This window comes from Hemicordylus capensis, chromosome 10, assembly GCF_027244095.1.
Source record: "Hemicordylus capensis ecotype Gifberg chromosome 10, rHemCap1.1.pri, whole genome shotgun sequence".
Lineage (NCBI taxonomy): Eukaryota > Metazoa > Chordata > Lepidosauria > Squamata > Cordylidae > Hemicordylus > Hemicordylus capensis.
The window spans coordinates 2255415-2278284 of NC_069666.1; the positions used below are offsets into that span (position 1 = coordinate 2255415).

The 22870-nt window shown below is 46.9% G+C and overlaps 1 protein-coding gene across 31 annotated transcripts in view; it reads left to right on the plus strand.

Annotated features, from left to right (window-relative positions):
* The window catches only part of MEGF11 (multiple EGF like domains 11), a 289113-nt gene that overhangs the window by 7295 nt on the left and 258948 nt on the right, over positions 1–22870 (plus strand). For 20 of the 31 annotated variants that reach the window (XR_008311408.1, XR_008311409.1, XM_053272175.1 and 17 more), the window contains 4 exons: positions 6104–6327; positions 10390–10480; positions 10645–10757; positions 20350–20457. The gene's annotated coding sequence lies outside the window, so the exon portion shown is untranslated. Of the gene's footprint in view, positions 1–3428; positions 4113–6103; positions 6328–10389; positions 10481–10644; positions 10758–12714; positions 12792–12834; positions 13645–13688; positions 14135–19822; positions 19837–20349; positions 20458–22870 lie in introns of those variants that run through there. The other 11 variants (XM_053272177.1, XM_053272166.1, XM_053272195.1 and 8 more) reach the window with 8 other exon arrangements.

A 22870-nucleotide genomic window follows, 5' to 3' on the forward strand; every position in this document is an offset into this window, starting at 1 on the left:
CCTGGCAGCATACTTTCTTGCCTTCTGTCTGAGGGCAAGCAGATCAGAAGGAAGGAGGGAGTGGAATAGGGGTCACCTGGGCTCACAGGAGGTTTTTAAGGCCCCACAGAGGATGGGGCCCAGGAGAAGCAAAGAACAAAATAACCCTTGCCAAAAATAAAGGTGACCATGAACCATTGTACTAACACAGGGAGATTAAGACTGCTTCTTTTCAAGCAACCTGTCTGTTTAATGCTGGCAATCTGCTCTGTGCATGTAGGAGGGGGAAAGCAAGCTTCAAAATGATCTGCATGCAACTGCCACTTACATAAAATTGAAACTTGTACTTTAAGGACGTAAAGCAAGAACTGCAACATAAATAGAGCAACATCTATTCTGGAAAAACATGAACTCAAGTTAATCTAGTTGATCAGCGGCTACAGAGTTCTTTTCTCAACCACAAAAATTTGAGACTTCCCAGTCCTTGTGCTTCATAAGAAGATGCCTTATTCCAAGTCAGGCAATTGGTATAGCTGGACTACTATTTGGCAATAGCACTCCAAGGTCCCAGGCAGGGGTCAGCACCTGGTATGTGATCTGTCTTCAGCTGGAGGTCTTTAATGGGATCTTCTGCGTGCAAAATACATGCTTTGATATGAAGACACCTTCTCTTGAGTCAGACTGTGGTTCCATCTTGCACAATATTGCTTACTCTGGCTGGCATGGTTCTCCAGGGTCCCAAGGAAAAAGATATTTCTCATCACTTGCTACACTATCCTTTTAACTAAATTAAACTAGGAAATTGGAAACTAGGATTGGAAACTAGGAAATTGGAAACTAGGAAATTGGAAACGAGGAAAGCCAGGAAATTGAGGACTACCAAACGGACGTACTTTTTCACACAACACATAATCAACTTGTGGAATTCTCTGCCACAATATGTGGTGACAGCCAACACCCTTGATGGCTTTAAGAAGGGTTTGGATATCTTCATGGAGGAGAGGTCTATCAACAGCTACTAGTCGGAGGGCTAAAGGCCACCTCCAGCCTCAAAGGCAGGATGCCTCTGAGTACCAGTTGCAGGGGAGTAACAGCAGGGCATGCCCTCAACTCCTGCCTGTGGGCTTCCAGCGACATCTGGTGGGCCACTGTGTGAAACAGGATGTTGTACTAGATGGGCCTTCTTGGGCCTGATCCAGCAGGGCTGTTCTTATGTGGTGTGTCTGAAGAGGGCTCTGAAGCTTGCACACAGTCCACAGTAGCTCCCCGGGCTAGACCCCATCCTTTCTGGGTCCTGAGCCCTGGGTATTAATATTCACACCAATCCAAGGAGAAAAGTGATATTTTGCTTGGGACATGACTACATTGCAGACTAGACCACTTGAACTGTCATGGCTTGCCTCTCAAGGAACTGTGTTGCTTTATGAGGGGCTTAATTGGAAGGATGCTGATTTATCAAGGGTAACCTCTCCCTCTAACCCCAAAAACTCTGACTCAAATTAACTTTGAAATCCTGCTACTTTCTTTCTGTAACATTATAATCCCCACAAGGGGAAAGTTCCATATCTTAAGGACTAACAGGTGGTTGAGCTTACATGGGGACCTCGGACCCAGCAAAAGAGAGACTCAGAAAACAGCAGAAGTGCTTCACCAACAATGATTAGTTTGTTGATGATCAACTAGTTCTTCCCTCTCCCTTGTGTCCTTGCCTCTTTTCAGGTGCAGTCCTTTGGAGGGGTTCTACACCCTGTGGTTTCTTCACCCAAGAATGCAGTGCTAACCACCTTCTTCTTGATTCAGGCATCTTGCAGGGTCCCTGTTACATCACAGTGAGCATAGTCTGTTTCCCCCAGGAAGTCCCCCTCTCAGGGCTTCCACTCTTCTTAGGAAGCCTCCTCTGCCTCCTGGTCACTTCTCAGCCTGTGCTCTTCCAGATGCCACCTATGCGTCAGGCTTCCTTCTGCACCAACCAACAGCTTGCCTCTGGTGCTCTGGAGAGCTGGCCCCCTTCTGCTCTTGAGGTTCCTTACTTTTTTAGCTCCCTCTTTACTGCCCTGTCCATCCAAAGTTTGTAAAGCAGGCTGCTTTCCCCACCTTGGCCAGGTGTGCTTGATGAGCCTACAACAACAACAAAAAATTTCTATATACCACTTTTTAACAAAAGTTCCCAAAGCGGCTTACATAGAGAAATATAAATACATAACTAAAATGGCTCCCTGTCCCCACAGGGCTCACAATCTAAACAAGAAACGCAAGACAGACACCAGCAGCAGCCACTGGAGGGATGCTGTGCTGGGGGTGGATAGGGCCAGTTGCTCTCCACCTGCTCAATGAAGAGAATCACCACTTTTAAAAGGTTAGCAGTTAGCAGGGGAGGCAACCTTTCTGTTTGCCTCATGTCAGCTGCCTCCAGCCAGGTATTCATCTCATGCTCTCCCAATGCATAAACTAATAAACTACGTTCAGTATCTTCTGGGGAGATACTGGATGCTGGATTAGGCAATATGCAGATCCTGTACTCCAGATAAGAGTTATCCCTCAAGGATTTTCCCTCCCAGAGGCAAAAAATCCTGCTCTCCTGCTCTTGGGGAGCTTCAGTTTATCCTATCCCAATCCTCTTCCACTACCAACTCTCACAGTCTATAGCCTTCTGAAGGAAGGCAAGCTTCCCATTGCTCAGACATACCCAAAGGAAAGCATGAGCAGCAGCTGCATAAGGATAGGTAGGACTCATAGCAGAGGATACATGTGTGCCATATCTTTAGTCTCCATGCTGAATGGCTCTCGGTGGCCCTTTGGTCTGAAATGTACAGATGCAATACCTTGCTTTTTCTACTTAGGTGAAAACTCTTGAGAGGAGTCAGCCATAAAGCGTTCAGTGTGGGTTTGCATTTTATTTTGTTTTCTTTGGTCTCAGCACCTAAATCTAATCTATGTTATTTGATTTGGGTTCTTTGGATTAGTAAAAAGGAATTAGCTGTAACAGAGACTGGCGTCATTATTCAGTATTATTAATGATGTTGTCTGCTCTTAGATTCCCCCAAACTAGAAAACTAATAAATTTTACTTATTGAGAGAAGAAGAAGAAGAAATCTCAGAATGATCTAACAAATATATAAATTCTTTAAAGTATTTAATATGTGTTAAGAGGACAGCATGATAAATTCAATATTGAAAAGCAATATCAGGTTTACAATTATTTGCCATTTATCATTCCTGACTGCAGAGACAGTATCTTATTGAAAGGAATAAAGTGATTCATAAAGAGAGTTCTATTACAGAAGAAAAGAACAAAAACACAGGGAAAACAGTCAGTCTAAGTTCCTTGTTTTTCTCTCTTACCATTATTGTCAACTGTTATTTGCTCTTTCAAGAAACAAACGGCGTGTGTTTAATCGCTCGTGCTTTGATATTAGAGAAATGATACATGTATTAAGGGGAAAACTGGTGCATTTTCCAAACAACACTCTGACAGCATATTTCTCTCTCCCTCAAGATCTGATTTTCTAACTCTTAGAAGAAAACAGACATCGCTTTGGGCAATCATCTTAAAAGGCTTGTTCTCCTCTCTGATGAGGCTGTCATTCACTTTTGGTGGGGATACATGAAGGCAGGAGCACCTGGCTAGGAAACAGGGACATCCTTTAGTAAGGGAAGGGGGTATGCCCCCATGTTTCAGACCACGTGTGATCATTCCTCAGGAGCACCTATATTTCTGGCTTGATCACTAGTTCTATACCCTCAGTGGCTGTTATAAAAAGGGCCTACAGACTAGGTAGGCATAAATGCTTTTGCTTCATATGATGCTTCATAAGATGACTGACATAAGAAGAAAAAGAGCCCTGTGGAATCAGTCCAAAGGCCCACCTCATCCAGCACCCTATTCCCCACAGTGGCCAACCTCAGGAAGCCCTCTGAGAGGAACTGACCCTTATGAGCTTAGATCCTCGACTTTCAATTTTATACCTTATGTCAAAAGCATGGAATCAGAAGAACTTCTGCAAAAGTCTGAATCAACCTTCAATGCAGTAAAGTCAAGCAATCTCAAAGCTAGTGCTGTATGGAGGAGAGATGCTTGGATTTCGAAGGAGCTCACTTGAGATCTATGCCTGGCTGCTAATTCACTGCACAGGGTATAAGCCATAGGGACTCAGTATTGGGGCCTCACATTAGGTAGTGTTAACTTAAGTTGCTTGAAATGCACATATTTTGATTTTTCCGTGCTGATTTTTTGTGAGCGTGGTTTGTTTTTGTGAGCATGATTTATGTGGCACTATCTTGTTTGCCTTGCTTAAAGTCCTTGAGAACAGCTAATGCCATACTGTCCATGGGGACATATTTTTGCAGTTGCTTGGCTTTGTGTGTGTAGAGAATTCATGTTATAAGCTCACTGATCTGAAATTGCTATGCAGGGAGATGAACCATGAAATGTTTGGGCTCTGTCCAGTTTAGGTTCACCAGTATCTATTTTTTTTTAACCCTCTGATTCAGTTCCGGTTCACACACTAACTTTTAAAAGTGGTTTGGTCACTGGCTCACAGACACTTTGAACCCATTTTGAATAAATTTTGATACCTTTCAAAACTGAGGAATTTTGGAGTGGAATAAAATCAAACTCTCTTGTTTGCAATGTATCTCTACAGAATGAACACAATTCATTATCATTTCTGTTGAGACAAATATTTATATTTTTGAAACTGTTTATTTTCTAAGTTATAAAACGTGTTGATAAACAAAATGCATGTAGCAAAGCAGCTTGAAAAAGAAAACATTGATCAACGATTGCAAGCGGAGTGCCTGATTACGGAACCTCTTATGATGAATCAGTCGCCACTGCTTGGGTTTAGGCATTTGGTTCTGGTTCAAGGAAACTTACTTCCATTGATTTAGGAATGCTCAGCATTACTGGGTAATCCTCAAATTCTAGACCTTGAGGCAATTCCCACGATCATTGGGAAGCGCCATAAGGGGGTTTGCAGGGAGAGTGGGCTTAGTCCACTCTCCCTGCAGATGATCGAAAGGGAGCCCTGGGCGGCCAGATCGGTTGCCCACACGACTGCCATGTCATGGAGCCGGCAGGGGCCGGGGGGATCAGGGGCCATGCAGCCCCTGGAAGTTCCAGGATGCCCCACGTGAGTGCGCGGGGCATGCTGGAGAGACCCCCAAGCCTGGGAGGCTGCTTGCAGCCTCCTGGCCGGGGGTCTCCTCAAGTGTTGCCGTGGTGCAGCTCTGCGCTGCAGCAATACACAGTAAAAAAAATGGGGTTAGAGGAGTGCTTGCTTCGTTACTTTCCACTGATCGTGAGAATACCCTCCCTGTCTATCTCCAACACTAATTGGACTGAAAGTCAACTGATTGGGTTCCCTCTCTGTTCCTTTCTCAATCTAATCAGCCTTGATTTTGAGGTAAAATTGAACTAACAGACCAATGCATTCTTAGCCAGATGTAAAGTTGTGCTGTCGAGTCAGTGTAGACTCCTGGCAACCACAGAGCTATGTGGTTTTCTTAGTAACAGGAGGGGGTTACCATTACCATCTCCCACACAGAATGAGATGATGCCTTTCAGCATCTTCCTATATCGCTGCTGCCCAATATAGGTGTTTCCTCTGGGAAACATACCAGCAGGGATTCAAACCAGCAACCTCTTGCTTCCTAGGTAAGTTACTTCCCCGCGGCTCCATTAGGTGGCTACTAGACAAGTCCCTCTGAAATACATGGAATCTACTACTGTGTAAACATAGGTAAGCAGTGTTCCCTATAACAGGAGTCCCAGATGTTTTTGACCACAACTCCCAGCATTCCTAACTGCAGTGGCCTTTGGCTGGGGGTTATGGGAGTTGTAGTCAGCAACTTCTGAGAATCTTTGTTACAGGAAGACTGGTTGTAAGTCTTAGAGGAACTTTCTATTAAAAACAAAGTAAAGGGGATGACCCACAGGGCTGTTCTCCTGCACAAGTCCACAAGTCCTTATGAAGTGAGAGGGAGTTGCATAGCTACATTAAAATCAATTGGGCTTGCACAAGAGAAGCACCTGGCCATTTGTACGGAAAGACAGCAAAGCTCTTGTCCAACCTTATGATTGCTTACTTGGAAGTAAATGCCACTCTGTTTATTCCCCATGTAGGTATGCATAGAATTACAGCTTCAGCCTTTTTAAAAGTGGCATGGCTGTCAGTGTATATCCCTGGATTAATGCTAACCTATGTGGCCAATTTGATGTTCTGAGAAGCCGAATCGAGAAACAAACATTCTTAGGGAGCAGGTTCCAGGCTGTGCTACCAGCATCAGTGTGTCCAGTGCCAATTGTAAAGTGGTTGCTCCACAGGCGGAACAGGAAGGATCCTGGAGGTATGTAGAAGAATCTTGGTTTAAAGACACACACATAGACACAACCCTGGTTCTCCAAGTGATGAAAAAAGCCAGGGCTTGCGGACTGTACATGTCTCCTGCAGCCAGTTAACACTGGCAAGAGAGAGCAGCATGCAGACGTGAGCCCACACTCAGCAGAGCATGCATGAAGGAACGCGCATTTGGATGTGGACCTCTGGCCACATTTGAGACCCTTTCGTGAGGGCTGCTGGGACGGTGCCAAAATGGAAGCATTAAACACAATCTTGTATGTCTAGCGAAAGCCACTTACAATTTGGGAGTGATTGATTGGGCCTGAAAGCAGTGGATATATCAAGATTAGAGCTGGTCTCTGAACAGGAGCAGGTTTGGGGGTAGCAGGCAATTATATGGAATGCTGGTGAATGTCTTTGCTTTTTGATTATTTAAATCAGGGATCTCTACTCTGAAACTCCTGCTACTGAAGGCATTTAAATAGGAAATTGATTTCCAGCACCTTTACTACAGTGTGGTGTCGATTCTGCTATCGACAGGTGTTTTATCAGGTTTTTAGAAACGTTTCGGCATGCGTCTTTGGGGCAATATGGCAAGTAGAGGGGCCTCCATTGTCAACACCAGGGTAGGGATAGTGATGGTTGCAGAGGTGCACCTAGATAATTTTGGAGCCTGGACCTAAAGGCCTTTAAAGCACCCCCCCCGCCCACACTGCAAGTTAAGCATAATCCCCCTACACACACACACTGTGACACACGCAGTATTTTTAAGACATGGGTTCTTGAGGACACAAACAGCAACTTAACACACAATAATGTAAGAATATAAAACGGTATATTTATGCAAATATGCATTAGCAGAAACATTTCAACATGCAACTTAACATATTTATTTCTATTATATTCCATCCCTACTCCCCCTCCATCTCTCAAGTAGAGGTCACACTCAGATTTCTGGTGCAGTGTGGGCCCGTGGCACAGCATGGTCGCCACACCACCAGGGACAGACTAAAGAGGATTTGGAGGCCCCCAGGGGCTCTGGGTGCTACCTTAAGTGGCGCAGAAGGGAAATGCTTGACTAACAAGCAGAAGGTTGCTGGTTCAAATTCCCACTGGTACTATATTGGGGAGCAGCGATATAGGAAGATGCTGAAAGGCATCATCTCATACTGTGCAGGAGGAGGCAAGGGTCAACCCCTCCTGTACTCTACCAAAGACAACCACAGGGCTCTGTGGGCTCCAGGAGTCAAAATCCACTTGACAGCACACTTTACCCTTAGGGGGTGTGGATACCCTGGACTTTGGCCCAGAAGTCCAGGGGTTAGCGCACCTCTGGATGGTGATGGGAAGAGAATAAGCCAGGCAAGGGGAAGAGGAGCCACTTATCTCTAAGAGCTGTCAGCCCTCCTTCTGGACAGCCGCTCAGGCAACTGCAAGCATTATGGCTGCAGCACAAGTGGAGGGAGACACAGCACAGACCTAGCTGAACACAGGCTGGAGGTTATGAAGGCGTCCTCCATATATTTTTTTATGTATGAATGTATTTATAAGCTATAAAACACCCTTCATCCTAAGACCCCAGGGCAGGTAACAAAAAGAGAAAAAACAATTCCATAAGAAGAGAACAAATACAGCTAATAATTTAAAAAGAGCCAGGGAGAGCTCATGGGCCAAAAGCCTGAGTAAAAAGGGCAGTCTTCATTGGGGTGCCTTCCATGCCGTTGAACATCTACGTGAAACCAAAGGTTTAAATTGAGGTGCGGATGATATCCATTTGCATTTCTACTTTTCACTTAGTCCAGATGAAGCCGTTGTCTTTGGGAACAGGTGTTTGTGGTCAGTAATGGACTGGGTGAGGGCTAACAAACTGAAATTCAGATAAGTTGGAGGTATTTGTGATCAGTAGCTCAGTTGATCTTGGAGCTAGGAACATAGAAAGCTGCCTTATACTGAGTCAGACCCTTGGTCCATCTAGCTCAGTATTGCCTGCACAGACTGGCAGTGGCGCTTCAACGTTTCAGGCAGGAGTCTCTCCCAGCCCTACCTGGAGATGCCACGGAGTGAACCTGGGACCTTCTGCATGCAAGCAAGCAGATACTCTTGCACTGAGCTATGGCCACAGCCTCTAAGGGGAATATCTTACGGTGCTCATGCATGCAATCTCCCATCCAAATAGCAAAGGGGACAATTCATGCTTGCTATCACAAGACTGGCTCTCCTCCCCGTTGTTAATGTTTGCCTTGTTCTGGATAGAATTGCACCCCTTGTGAAGGGTCCGTTCCAAAGTTAAGAGATGCTACTGCCTTTGGCTCTGCATCTGGGTACTCAGGTGACTGGGGGACCTGTCCATCAGCTTCAAATGCTGTGCCAGATGTGTCCTCTCCTGAGGAAAGGTGGTCTGGCCATGCTCCATTGATTATGCAGCCTTTAGGGCAGCATATATTGATCTTCACAACAATCTTGTGAAGTAAGAGAGAGTGGTGACAGGCCATCCAGGAAGCTTCAGCATGGCCAAGTGAGGATTTGAACAGGGGAAATTTTCCCCTTGTCATAGTCAAGTACTCAGGGCTGTTCAGCTTTGGCCCTCCAGCTTTTTTTTTTTTGGGGGGGGGGGACTACAGCTCCCATCATCCACAGCTACAGCGGCCAATAGCCAGGGAAGATGGGAGTTGCAGTCCAACATCTGCAGGAGAGCTGTGCAGAAGTTCTGCTCTAATCACGCCATTATGCTGGCTTGATGCCAATGCACTTTTTGTGGTCATTTCTTCGAGGAACAGAAACTCAACAGAAGGTCCAGAATGTAGCATCCAGCTTGTTCACTGAGATTTGCTGCACTGAGCACAGGGGTGTAGCTAGGGGAGAGGGGCCCCGTGTTCACCCCTCTCTCCGGCAGCCCCTGGAATGAGAGAGATAATGAAGAAGATAGGGAGGGGTGGAGCTGGGGCCCTCAGGAGCTCAGGGGCCCGGGTTCTTTTAATCCACCCGCTCAATTATAGCTACACACCTGATTGAGTAGCATGTTACCCCTTTGCTTGAAGGACTGAAGTAGCTTCTAGTGGTTCTGGGTGCAATTCAAGGTACTGGTGTCGAAGGCTGCCAGAACCTAAGGGGTATACTTGTGAGTCAAATGGGCCGTAAGCCAGAATTTGGTTTTTTAAAAGCCAAATCTGGCCACCGAGCTACAGCTCTGTGTAGTTTGGGACCAGGATGTCCGACTGGTGCCAGCTCACAGTAAGCCAGCCTGGGTGTTTAGTACTGAAGGCCATGTATTAGCTGCCTCTGCCTTCAGCACTCAAACTTGTAATTGTTTGACTCCCCCAACCCCACTTTTTTAAAAAGGAGGGTAGATCACACATCTGCCAGCATCAAGTGTCTTTGGAGTGTGTATGTTGAGGGGAATCTCTGGCTTTAGGGGCCTGTCTGTCCATTAAATTTGTAATGGATATTTAGTGAATGACTTTATTTCTGATCTGCAGGTAGGACATAAATATATTAAACACCTACATAAAAGAAGGAAATGTTTCTTTATCTTTGACTTCCCCAGCCTCTTCTGGGGTACGATATAACTAAAAAAGTAAGAGCAGAATACACAAACCACATTTCCCCCCATGGGTCTACATTTGTTTTTAATATTCTTATCCAAATAATAAAAAGAAGCAATTAACCCTACTCTTATTTATTCAATTAAGTCATTGCTAAATTTCAATCAATATTCAGTGGCCTTCAATCATTCCCATAATTTAATAAACAGTTGCTAATTCATTATTGATGTTGTTAATAAGAAGTTTGCACTTTTTAAAAGGGAGAAAATAGTAATAATTAAACAATAATAGACCAGGAAGCTAAGGACAGAACTAGGAGAACTGATGAAGGAAACCCACATACCTAAATCCATAATTTAGACTCATTGTTGGCCTTTAGGAAGCCCTAAAAACTTACTTGTTTGGCCTGGCCTTCCAAGGTTTTTAAAGACTCTGAATTTTTTAAATTGTTTGTATATTGTTTTAAGCAGTGTGTTTTAAATTGTGTTTGTTTTATTTTTTTTTGTAATTTGTTGTGCACCGCCCAGAGCCTTTGGATAGAGTGGAAATGCAATAGATAAATAAACACACACCCTGCCAAAATGAATAGGGCAGCAGCAGCAGTAGCAGTAGTACCAGGTGAGTTGCTGTGGCAGTTGCTATAACTGTTCCTGGTAAGGAATTGGGGAAATAGCTTTCTGGAGTGACCAAGGGATTATGGAAATGGAGTTTATAGAAAACTGGACCAGAAGCCAAACTGACTGCAAATGTGCATATAATCCTCCTCTCTTGTCTTGACTCAGGTGGCTGATAGCAAATTCAAGCAAAGCATAATCCTTAGAGAAAGAAAAGCAGTGCGGCAGTGAAAATAGAATAACATAAATACAAAGCCCTGGTGGATTAGTCTAAAGGTCCGGTAAGTTCAGCATCTGTTCCCCACAGGGGCCAACACACACACACCCCGCTTCTGGGATACCCACCAGCAGGGTATTAAGGCAATAGTCTCCACCCCTGCAGCTCCCCAATAACTGGTATTCAGAGGTAGGCTGCCTCTGGGCATGGAGGTTCAATTTAGCTATAATTAAGAACATAAGAAGAACCCTGCTAGATCAGCCCAGTGGATTCTTTCCACTCAAGGGCGTAACTATAATAGGGCAAGGGGAGACAATTGTCTGGGGGCCCACTGCCTTGAGGGGCCCCCCGAGGCAAGTCACATGACTGACTCTCCCAGCCACGGACCCGCCCGAGCTTCCTTCAGTTGTAGTCATCCTTCGAAATTGATGTGAGTGTTAAGTCTTAGAGCGACCAGAACAGCATGTCTTTCTCTAGTACCATTAAATGATTTGCATCATCACAATTTACAAAACCTTTAAAAAAATAATTTAGGATGATGATCTATTGTGGCACATAGGTATATATATATAAATTTATAATATAAATTTTACTATGCTTTTTGTTACCACTATTCAGCCTCATTTAAGATTTCTTTACTTCATGAGCTGAGCTTCAGTGAGGGGGGGCCCATTTTAAAATCTTGTCTCTGGGCCCACTCCAACCTTGCTACGCTCCTGTTTCCACTGCTGACAGTGGATGTTTCTGGCAAGCCCATAAGCTGGGGATAAAGGCAACCTCTTTTTCCCCACTCCAGCGCCCTCCACCCCCAGTAATGGTTTTCAAATTACATGGCTTCTGCATACGAGGCTTCATGTAGCTGTAAGAGCATCTTGGACTAGCTGTGCATATTTTTTTCACTTTTTAAGCCACATGGATACACAGTCTTGTCATCATTTCAAGGAAGTCTTCAAGTTCCCTGTTTTGATGGAGAGATGTACAGACTCATGTCCCAGTTTTTCTAGCAGTCATTATGCCTCGGATTAGTGTATGCCAAATCCCAGCCCTCTGGTACCATTCTGCTAGCCAGGACTGTCCTTGGGGCAGGGCAAGGAAGGTGAATGCCCAGGACCCCACTCTTTGGGAGGGGTCCTGTGCATGTGCTGCCTGCCGCCATTAAGACTGGCTGGAAGGGGGCCACATACTGGCTGATTTGCCCCACCAGGATTCTCTGAATGCTGATACTGCACTTCCAGAGTAAGCATGTATAGGCTTGGGCTGTGAGGGAAGGAATTAGCCAGTAGGAACATAGGAAGCTGCCTTATACTGAGTCAGACCATTGGTCTATCCAGCTCAGTATTGTCTACACAGACTGGCAACGGCTTCTCCAAGGCTGCAGGCAGGAGTCTCTCCCAGCCCCATCTCGTTGGAGATGCTGCCAGGGAGGGAACTTGGAACCTTCTGCATGCAAGCGGGCAGGTGCTCTTCCCAGAGTGGCCCCATCCCCTCTGGGGAATATCTTACAGTGTTCACACATGTGATCTCTCTTGCATTGGACTCGTGTGTTGCCTCTTGAAATAGTAGGGTGGCTTAGGAACATATTAACATAGAAAGCTGCCATATACTGAGTCAGACCCTTGGTCCATCTAGCTCAGTATTGTCTACAGAGACTGGCAGGGGCTTCTCCAAGGTTGCAGGCAGGAGTCTCTCTCAGCCCTATCTTGGAAGTGCTGCCAGGGAGGGAACTTGCAACTTAGATGCTCTTCCCAGAGCAACAGCTCCATCCCCTGAGGGGGATATCTTCTCGTCTCCCATTCAGATGCAGCCAGGGTGGACCCTGCTTAGCTAAGGGGACAAGTCATGCTTGCTGCCACCAGACCAGCTCTCCTCTCTAGCTCTCTCAGTGATTGTGGGAAGCCAAAAGCAGTGGTGATAGTAGTTCTCTGTTCTATTTAATCCTCGGTTTTGGGAAGGTCTGACTACCTTTTGCTTATTTATTGCATTTTAAAGTTTTCCTAACAGGCAAAAGCCTCTCTGAGCAGCTAACGGCGTATTGTAAAAAAATCCCACAACAATCCATTAAAAATACAGCATAGAATCAAAAAGCTGCAGAAAGATGGTAAGAGCCAGATTAAGGGCAGCAATTTAAGTATGCAACGTCCTATTACAAACTGTATTTTTTTACTGCAAAAGTTATTTTCAAAACCTTACTGAAATTTAAATTTTATGAGATGATGTTATTAGATTAGACTGAAAAGGCAACAGCTAGCACGATTCCCTCCCCGGGAGGAGCGACACGGCTGAGCGCGATGCGCGAGACAGTGAACATGCAGCTCCGTAGGAAGGAAGGTTGCCAACTGACGGGACCTCTGGCTGCTGGGGATGGCTCCTCTCCCCGGCCCGGGCATATTATTCCCCCGCCCCAGGGCGGCTTCCACGAGTGAGCGGCCCCCTAGAGATGGAAGCTGGCCCCAGACTAGTCCAGACCTCTCCGGGAGGGCAGGGGCCGGCAGCAGCAGCCTGTCTGGGAAGCTGCTGTTGCGGCCGCGGTCTGCTCTGATGCACGCTTGCTCCTTGGGAGGGAGAGAGGCTCCCCCATCGCATCCACTGGGGCTGACTGGCGAGCCAAGCCTCGGGGGCGGGGGCGCTCTGCACGTGCTCAGAGGAGTCGCTTGCCCCCCAGGTGAACGGGACGCAGTGCACGGAGCCGCCGCCGCCGCCGCATCCAGGGCTGGCTGGAAGGGCGAGGCCGGCGGGGGCGGAGCTGGCGCTGCTGGGAGGCGGGCCGGGTGCGCAGTCTCCGCCCCCCCCCGGCCGCCCCGTCCTGCTGGGAGGCGGGTTTAAGGCGCTCGTGTGGCCGCGGCAACTTTTCCAACAGAGCCAAAGAGCCGCCGGGAAGCAGCACCGCGGAGGAGGCTGGAGAAGCTGCCCGGCTCGTCCCGCCGCCGCCGCTGCCTGCGCCTTCCTCCCAGGTAGGTGCCGCCGAGGATGCCCGCCCGGCGTCCGTCTGCAGCCGAGGAACCCTTGAGCGTGTGCAGAGTTCCCCCCGCCTCTTTGCACGCACGTCAGGCAGGATGCGGCAGGCAGCAGCCCTGAGCCCCGGCACCTCTTCCCTGCGCAGATGCCGGGCATAGGCAGCCCCTCTGCTCTTAGGGCTGCGGTGCGGGGCGCCTACTCCCCGGCTTCTTTCCCGGCTAGGGGAGCCCCCGATTAGCCTGCCAGCCTGGGAGGAAGCAAGCTCCGCTGTCGAGAGCGAGGCTTGCCTCCGAGTCCTCCGCAGGAAGAGGTTTGGGGGTGGCAAGCCGCCTCCTCGCCCCAATGGCGAACTCGGCGGAGTGGGCTTGGACTTTCCTTTGGCTCAGGGTAGCGCCTCCGCTCGGAATTCCAAGTTCCTAGTCCCTGTGAAGGTTCCCTTGGCTTGCCTTGCCCGCGGAAATCGTCCTCTACCTACCCGTGATTTGGGTGAGTTCCTTCCCCATAGCTTTGAAACCCTGTTTTCTGCACAGATGCACGTCAGGGCAACGCTTGGACCCCTGCCCCGTCTTGCAGACCCTTTATTTGCCGAGGATGATAAAAAAAAGACCACCCCTCGCTAAAATTCCAGCGGGGACTCCTCCTAGGCTTTAAATTCAACTCCTTTCTGCAAGAATTCAAATATGCAATTTCCAATACAGATTTAATTCCCCTCCCTCCCCCCCCCCCCGCTTAAAGCCCCCACCCCCACTCTGCAAGCGATGTAAGGGACCCTTCCCCCCCCTTGTCTTGGAGATCAGAATCCCTTTTATTTCTCGCAGTTCCCCGTTCCGATGGCTTTCCGTACAGGACACCCCACCCCGCCTGGTGAACTTGAGTGTGGGAGGAGGGGGCGGCACTTTTGCAGGGAGGTGCGCATCAAGGCAGTTTCCAGGACCCCCGTTTTCCCTGCTGCTAGTTAAAGATGAACTTCTGATCCTCCCTCCTCCTCCCTCCGCTCCAAACCGCTGCAGTTTCCCTTGTTCCACATTCACTCCACGCAGCCCGGGCGCTTGATGAATGGGGTTTCCCTGGGGGTGACTGAGTGGGAGGGCCAATGCGGCCCATGCCGGCCTGTGGTGGGGAGGGGGAGCTGGGTGGCGATGCTGATGGGAAAGGGGAGGGGGGCCCTTGGCAAACTGAAGTGTGATTGCATGCTGGAGGCTGTCCAAACCAAACCCTCTCTGCCTGCTCCGGTCTGCGGAGCCCAGCACAGATCACGAACCTGATTGGCTTGCTTTAAATGTTTGCAATAATTGATTGCTAATATTAATCAAAAATAGTACTGTATCTGTTACTTGCGGCCCTTGAGTGATGGCTGAGAGTTATGATGGTTTGGGTTAGTGATTTCTGGAGAAGGGGGGGAGTTTCTTAAAGTAGCAAGAAAAGGATTGGCTCTGAAATGTCCCCTTTATTTGGCTCTCTTTGTTGAAGGCCATCTGGAGCGAAGGGAGAGAATGCAAAAGGGTTGCTTGAATAAAGCAGACTGTAAAGGAACTCTTGACTTGAAATGAGCTCTGTGCTCCTGCTCCTTCTCGACTTGTGTAGCCAGGCAGTTTTTATCTGCATTCCTAACTTGCAGAGGAGAAAAGGATTTCTTTGGTACCCAGATGCAGAAGTTAATTAGTCCAGTGGAATCTCCAAATCACTTCAGTCAGCATTGTTGCGTGTGGGTTTCCCTCCAGTGAGACTAGCATCTTGATCTTCAAGGCATGATGCGAGGAAAGCAAGCTCCCACTGCCGCCTTCCTTTCCTAATCTGTGTGCTTCTTTGGATCCTAGCCTGAATGGAATGAAAGGGCAAATGTGCCTGTTTACATGGCTGGCAGATTGGTGGTAGTTGCATTTCCTTTTAAACCATGTTTTCTAGATCCCTGGAAGTCTCCAATTACTGATGTAGCTTCATTCTTTTTTTTTTTTTTTTTTAAGTAATGCACCCGTGTGTCCCATACAAGCAAAAAGCTTGGAGCACTGTCAGCACAGGGGATGCCAATCCAGATTCTATTTTAATATTTAAAAAAAAACACAAACCCAAACCCAAATGATAATCTAGACACTTAAAGATCAGGGAAAGAGTTTGGGAGCATATAATCAAGATCACTTAATGGGTGACGAGTTACCACTTAACACCCTTTGCACTTCGCCTTGCTGTGCTCCCACTCAGGGAAATCAGATTTATGGAAATCTGTTTTGTGCACTTCTGGCTCTGCATCTTAGGGGTTGGTGATTTGTGGAGCTGTAATCTAATGACTAGATGGTGGTCACTTGTCTAGATTATTTCCTGTGTGGTGGTGCTTTTGCAAAAGGCGTGAGCTTTTGTACCTGGAATTTGGGGGTTATCTTCTGGGATTGTACTTCTATCAAAGTGTGTGTGTGTGTTAGCAGATAAATCAGTGGAGCAAAAGTAGCTTGCACCAAATAAAGCTTTGTCTTATTGAGTTCCAAGAGGTGGGTTGTATGCTGAATGTTGTTCACCTGCTGCATAGTCGACTAGATATGAGCATGTAGAAGTAATTGACAGGCACACATGTGAATCATCAGACAGATTTCCAGTGATTTAAAGGATAATTGCACCTGAGGGTTTTCTTTCTCTAGGAAACTCTCCTCGGGTAGTTGGAGAACACTCCTCTGCGTTGCTAAGGCACTTGAGAAAGTTGTGTCTTTTACCTATTAAGAGATTAATTGGTATTGGCAATTGGTATTTATTTATTACATTTATATCCCTCCCTTCTTCTGAGGAGCTCAGAGCAGTGTACATGCTTATTTATATCCTCACAACAACCCTGTGAGGTAGGTTAGGCTGAGAGATACATGATGACGGGGCCCAGAGTCACCCAGTGAGTTTCATGGTTGAATGGGGATTCGAACTTGGGTCTTCCTGGTCCTAGTCTATCACTCTAACCACTATGCTATGCTGGTAGGGGAGTAAGCACCCTGGAACACAGTCAATATGTATGGATCTGCAGTGCACATCTGTAGATGAGGTGGTGATGGCAACTTTTGTCTTCTATTTTTCCAGAGTTGAATACAATGTGATTGTTTTGCTTGGCCAAGGGAAACTCGGATGGGTAGCTGCATGCTCCTTTATACATTTTAAATTAAGACGTTGAATGGTTTTGTAGATCCACAGCAAATAACTAGGTTTTTCTGGCCTTCCCATCAAACCCTCCATGCTTAGTTTTGGAAACATTTCAACCACTATTTTTTATTATTTTTAAAAAAGGCCCAATCTAAATGGATTTTGCCTTCCAAATTTGTCTTCCATTATTCCATTATGCTTTAAACTACCATTATCATTCTGGGTCTTAAAGCAAATGTGCTACTCAGCAGAATTATGATTCCTTGAAACTAGGCAGTTCCTAATGGCATTGTGAATAGGGCTTTTAAAAGCAGTTTGCACAAACTGCCTCTCTCTGTTAGGAGCACAGCTCCTCCTAACCTCCATCTAAATGTGTGAAATTGTTCCTGCACCTTTTGCTGCCTCAAAAACTGCATTTAGTTGCAGCTCAAGTTGCTGTTTTTTGTTTAAAAAATATCATATTTAATGTGATCTTGACGGCTTTATAAAAATAGCAAAATGAGGCAGAGTGGATCAAGGAAGGCTATGTACCAAATATTCCTAGCTAATTGTTTCTTTGGGCTGCAGAGCCGTAGAAATCTCTGGGACTGATTCTCCAGTGGCGGGGCTTGCTCCCATAGCACCATGGGTTCACGTAATTCCACTAATTTACACAATAAAAGTGGCAGGTTCTGTTCTCTCTCTCATTTTTGTACAGAAAAGGAGATGTGGGGCTATAAAATGAGCAGGCACCTCCATGCTGCCCTGTTGATTGCTAGCCAGAAGTGGCGAACTGCATGTTATTGTACTTCATCCCAGACATGGGATGATGATGCACAAATAAAAAGTGCAGAAGGTTGAGGTCCACTTCCTAGGAAGTTTGTAACAGCCCCTTCCTCTACTTGGGGGCAACTTCCTTCCTGGATGTCTCTTGGTGCCCCAAACGTCCAGAGGGATTTTATTCATTCATTCATTCATTTTAATTTATTTAATCTATCTATTTATTTATTTAATATACTGCCCTTCCAAAACTGGCTCAGGGCGGTTTACATCAACTGATGAACCTCGCGACTCCCCGGCTCATGAATCTTTCTGTAGATGACCTTTAGAACATTCTTCTAAGCGTTCTCTCACCAAAGCCAAACTTAATCCATCAGGGTTGCATCCCCTGAGCCACCATTTTGCATTTTGCCCTGGTTGGTGGTCCTCTGGGTTCTGGCACAAGTTTATAGCATATTACTCAAGATTAAGGTTGGCTTACCTCTGACGAAGCAGATGGAGAGTTGAGCTGGAGTGCAGCAGAGCCATAGCGGTGGTTCATGTCCCGGGGGGGGGTGTCTGCCAACGTTGGCTTGGCTCCCCCTAAATTTTCTAGTACGTACAGAGGATTTGGAGGAATCAGGGGGTGATCTTGCATCATGCTGAACTTTGGTGCAGTGGAAGAACGCCCCCCCCCGCCAAGTCCTTTGCTCACACTTCAGGATCCGAGGCAGGGGCTGTCTCATCATTCTGAGCTTTGAAACAGGCAGAAGCTTCTCCCTGCCCTGAAGCACAGCATTACTTAGGGTTAGATACCTCCTAATCCGCGGTTTGCAGAGGACATGGAAAGTGGGGTCTTGTGTACACGTACTTGTGTACACTGTTGGGTAGTGTGGCCAGGGCTGAGAAGCTAATCTAAGGAGCATAGGAAGCTGCCATATACTGAGTCAGACCATTGGTCTGTCTAGCTCAGTATTGTCTTCACAGACAATACAGGCAGTGGCTTCTCCAAGGTTGTAGGCAGGAATCTTTCTCAGCCCTACCTTGGAGATGCTGCCAGGGAGGGAACTTGGAACTTAGATGCTCTTCCCAGAGCAGCGGCTCCATCCCCTGAGGGGAGTATCTTGCAGTGCTCACACTTCTAGTCTCCCGTTCATATGCAACCAGGGTGGACCCTGCTTAGCTAAGGGGACAAGTCATGCTTGCTCCCACAAGACCAGCTCTCCTCTTAAAACCGCCCAGAGAACACGTGTTTTGGGCAGTATAAGAATGTGATAAATAAATTTTAAAAAGCATGTGTAAAGTGGGGAGGTTGACTGTTCATAAAATGAAGAGCCCTGGAGGGAGTGACCTTGCCAAGGTCGTCGAGGAAGTGGGTGGCAGAGCATCGCTCCATGTCCTATAAATGCAAATGGGGTTAAAAAGGCCTCTGCGTATCATTCCAAGAGGGTGGGCCGTAGCACAATGGCTGAGTCTGTGCTTCACATGCAGAAAGGGTCTGCTCCTAGAATCTCTGGTTAAAGGCCTGGATAGAAGGTGATGGGAAAGACCCCAGGCTGAGATGCTAAAGAGGCCAGTAGACAGTACTGGGCTAGATGGACTGAGGTAAGAGGACTCCTATGGGACAGCTTTGTATAGTGATAAAGTGATGCATATTGGGGCCAACCTCCCCCCCCTTCACATACACACTAATGGGATCTGAGCAGGAGAATAGGAGCTGTCAGTGACTGACCAGGAGAGAGATCTTGGGGTCAGTGTTCCCTCTACCAGGATTCCCAGATGTTTTTGACTACAACTCCCAGAATCATAGGAATCATGTGGGAATCAAACCCTTGGTCCATCTAGCTCAGTATTATCTACCCAGACTGGCAGCGGCTTCTCCAAAGTTGCAGGCAGGAGTCTCTCTCAGCCCTATCTTGGAGCTATATAGCTGTGGTCTCGAATAAGCAAAGCCTGTTGCAGAAGTATCCTTGGCAGCTGTGGGGTCCCAACTGGATGCAGTTCAATTGGCATGGCAGTTTCCAGCTCAATATAGCCCTCTGAGTGGCAACTGATTCAATAGGGTTTGCCCCACAGAGATGTGGGAATGCCAACTCTCTCCCCATATTGGTACAGTGGTCTTACCACTTTAATCATGCTCCTCTATGGAAATTGGGACTGCATGCTACTCTGGACTTTCCTTAGCTCTGTGTCAATGGCTGTCTCTCTTGCACGGGAACCCTTTCCTTGGAGGTTTGCAAAGCTAGTCTAAGGCCTGTGTAACTCCTGGAGCAATGCAGTCTTTGATTGCTGACTCAGAAGCAAGTCCCACTGTCCTCAGTGGGGTTTGCTCCCAGGTAAGTGTGGATAGGATTGAAGCCTCTAGCAGCTCTCTCTGTTTGGTACCCACAAATATGGTGTGAGTTTGAACTCTCTCTCTTTCTCTGTGTGGTGTATTTCAAATATTGTCTGTTCTGGGGTCGCTGATGCTCATCCTGCATTGTTTCAGCTAGATTCTTAGCAAGTTTCAGAACCCAGTTGCTGGAGCAGCGGCAGCAAACCTAGGATTGGTGTAACAGTTTGGACAGAATGTGCAGCTGATAGTGGAAGCCTGGGGTTGGGGAATATCTGAATTTACAAGCATAGCAGTGCTCTGCAAATATCGGCACTCCAAAATTGCTTGCATTGCAGGTTGAAAGTAGAAGTTTGCTTGACAGTGAACCTTCTGACACAGATTCCAGCTCTTCCTCCTTCTCCCCCACATCTCTCCCACCACCAGCCTGTTGGGAGTTTGGAAAGAGAAACACGGATCTCACAACATGGAGAGCAAGAGTGTTAACAGTTTAATAACTCCCGTTTCCCTTCTTTAGAAAAATATGAAGAGAAAAGGTGAAAAGTGCTGTGGTGCTGAAACAGACGGAGACTGTGTTCCTACTGCCTTGCCACTTGCCTTAGAAGCAGATGTGAAATTCCATGCGGTGGGTCTTCATTCTGTACCAAAGGAAAGAGAAGCTTGGGGGTTGTATTTCTAAACTCTTATCTCTTGAGCAAAAGTTGAGAGGATAGAGGGAAACGGCACCCAGCTCGGAGGCAGCTTCACCTGCAGTGCAGGAAGGGTGCTTGGTAGGCGCCCCACCCTGGAGCGAAGAGGTCAGACAATAAATAGGAAGCTGGATTTTAGCACTGGACAGTATTGCAAGGGCACTGATGGATGGGTGCAAGCAAGCTGGGTGAGCATGAAAAGTGCATTGCTGACATGCAGCTATATGTCTGCTTTGTTGTGCTGGAAATAAAGCCTGTTTCGGCTTGGTGGAGCTGGATGTTCATGATCAGGGTTCCCCCTAAGGCGTGCGCACGTTCACAAGTTTTTTGATGTCCGCTCAGTTAATTTTAGATCCCGCTCAGGTGGAATCAGGAAGGCCCCACTCTGAATGCATGTGTGCGCACACTAGCCTTGAGACTGCCGCCCAGAACAAAAACTCATTCCGCTCACAGATGAAAAAAATTAGAGAGAACACTGTTCATGATATAGAACAGGGATCGTCAATGTTGGGTTCCCAGATGATATTGGACTTCAACTCCCATAATCCCCAACCAAAGACCACTGGGGCTGGGGTTTAAAGGAGTCGAAGTCCAATAACATCTGGGGAGCCAACATTGAGAATCCTTGATATAGAAGGCCCCAAGAAAAGGCCTGCTGGCTTAGGCCCATGGTCCATCCAGTATGGCAGGCATTCCCAAGATTGGGTTCCCTGAGGGCTATTGTGGCTGGGGATGATGGGAGTTGTAGTACTACAACATCTGGGGACCCAAGGTTGACTTGAACTCCTGCAGGATGGTATCCTGCTTCTTCTTACAGTGGCCAACTAGCTGCCTCGCTGGGGAGCCTATCAACAGAGCTTGAAGGCAACAATTGTCCCCTTAGTCATCTGCAACTGATATTCATTGGTATACTGCCTCCCGACCTCGCAGTTCTGTGTACTAATCATGGCCACTAGCCATTTGTGGGCCTGTTTTTCCCTTCCTTGAATTTGTCTAATCAGCTTTATAGATGGCTCCAGGCAGGCTCTTCCATCCTCTTGGAGAGGGAATGCCCATGGTTTCATCCTGACTCCTGAAAAGCTCTCTTGTGGCTGGAGTGTGATTTCCAATCACATTAAGGGAGCTGTCCACGTGCATTAAGAGCAAAATAGACTCATTGACATGTGGTGTCATTTGGAGTTCTCAAGTAACAGCAGAACTCTAAATGCTTTTAGACAAAGACGGTCCTGTCAAAACAGAATATGTTTGCATTTTGATCTTGAAAGGGGCTTTTTATCTTCTCAGTACAGCTAGCTTACCCTGTAGTCAAACTGAGACAATGCCACTGCATTGTAGCAGTAAATGGAGGATTAATTAGTTTTTTGATTGCCTTTTATCTTAAATGCAAGAGATGTAAAATATTGTGCTTTTAAAATTATGGGCAATTAATTTTAAATTGTATGTAACCTCCACTTGTAGAAGATAAGAATGATCAAAACCTACAAGATTACATCTACTGCTTTCCCCAGATGGTAATGCAGAAGCTAACCAAAGTAATTGGATCCTCCTTCTACCTGGTTTCTCTACACTCTAAGAACCGAAGAAGTGCCTGCTGGATCCAACTGAAGATGCAGTGTTCTGCAGAGGTCAGCTAGATGCCTCTGGGGAAACCCACGAGCAGGGCAAGAAGGCAAGAGCCTCTATGTGCTATATAGTCCCCTAGCCACTGGTATTCAGAAGTAGACTGCCACTGACAGTGGAAGTTCCACTGAGCCATTGGGACTGATAGCTGCTGATAGAATTCCATGTATGCTTCTAGTCCCCTTTTAAAGATCTCTAAGCTAGTGGCCATCACCATATTCTGTGGCAGTGGGTTCCATAAATTATGTATCTCTTCTCCAGTAGTCCCTCTAATTTTTTTCATCTCTGTGTGGAATGAGTTTTGATCTGGGCGGCAATATCAAGGCAGTGTGTGCACACGTGCATTCAGAATGGGGCCTTCCTGAGTCAATCTGAGCGAGATCTAAAATGAACTGAGCAGACCTCCAAAAACTTGTGAGCGTGCGCACACCTTAGAGGGAACAGTGCTCTTCTCCTAGACAAGATAGGATGGGAGGGCGGGTATGTAGGAACATAGGCAGCTACCATATACCGAGTCAGACCCTTGGTCCACCTAGCTCAGTACTGTCTACACAGACTGGCAGCGGCTTCTCCAGGGTTGCAGGCAGGAGTCTCTCTCAGCGCTATCTTAGAGATGCCAAGGAGGGCACTGGGAACCTTCTGTGCATGGAACCTCATTCTATCAGGTTTCCAACAGATAGTAGCTCAGTGCCCACTACTGCTACTACAACATCTGTGTGAAATGACAGG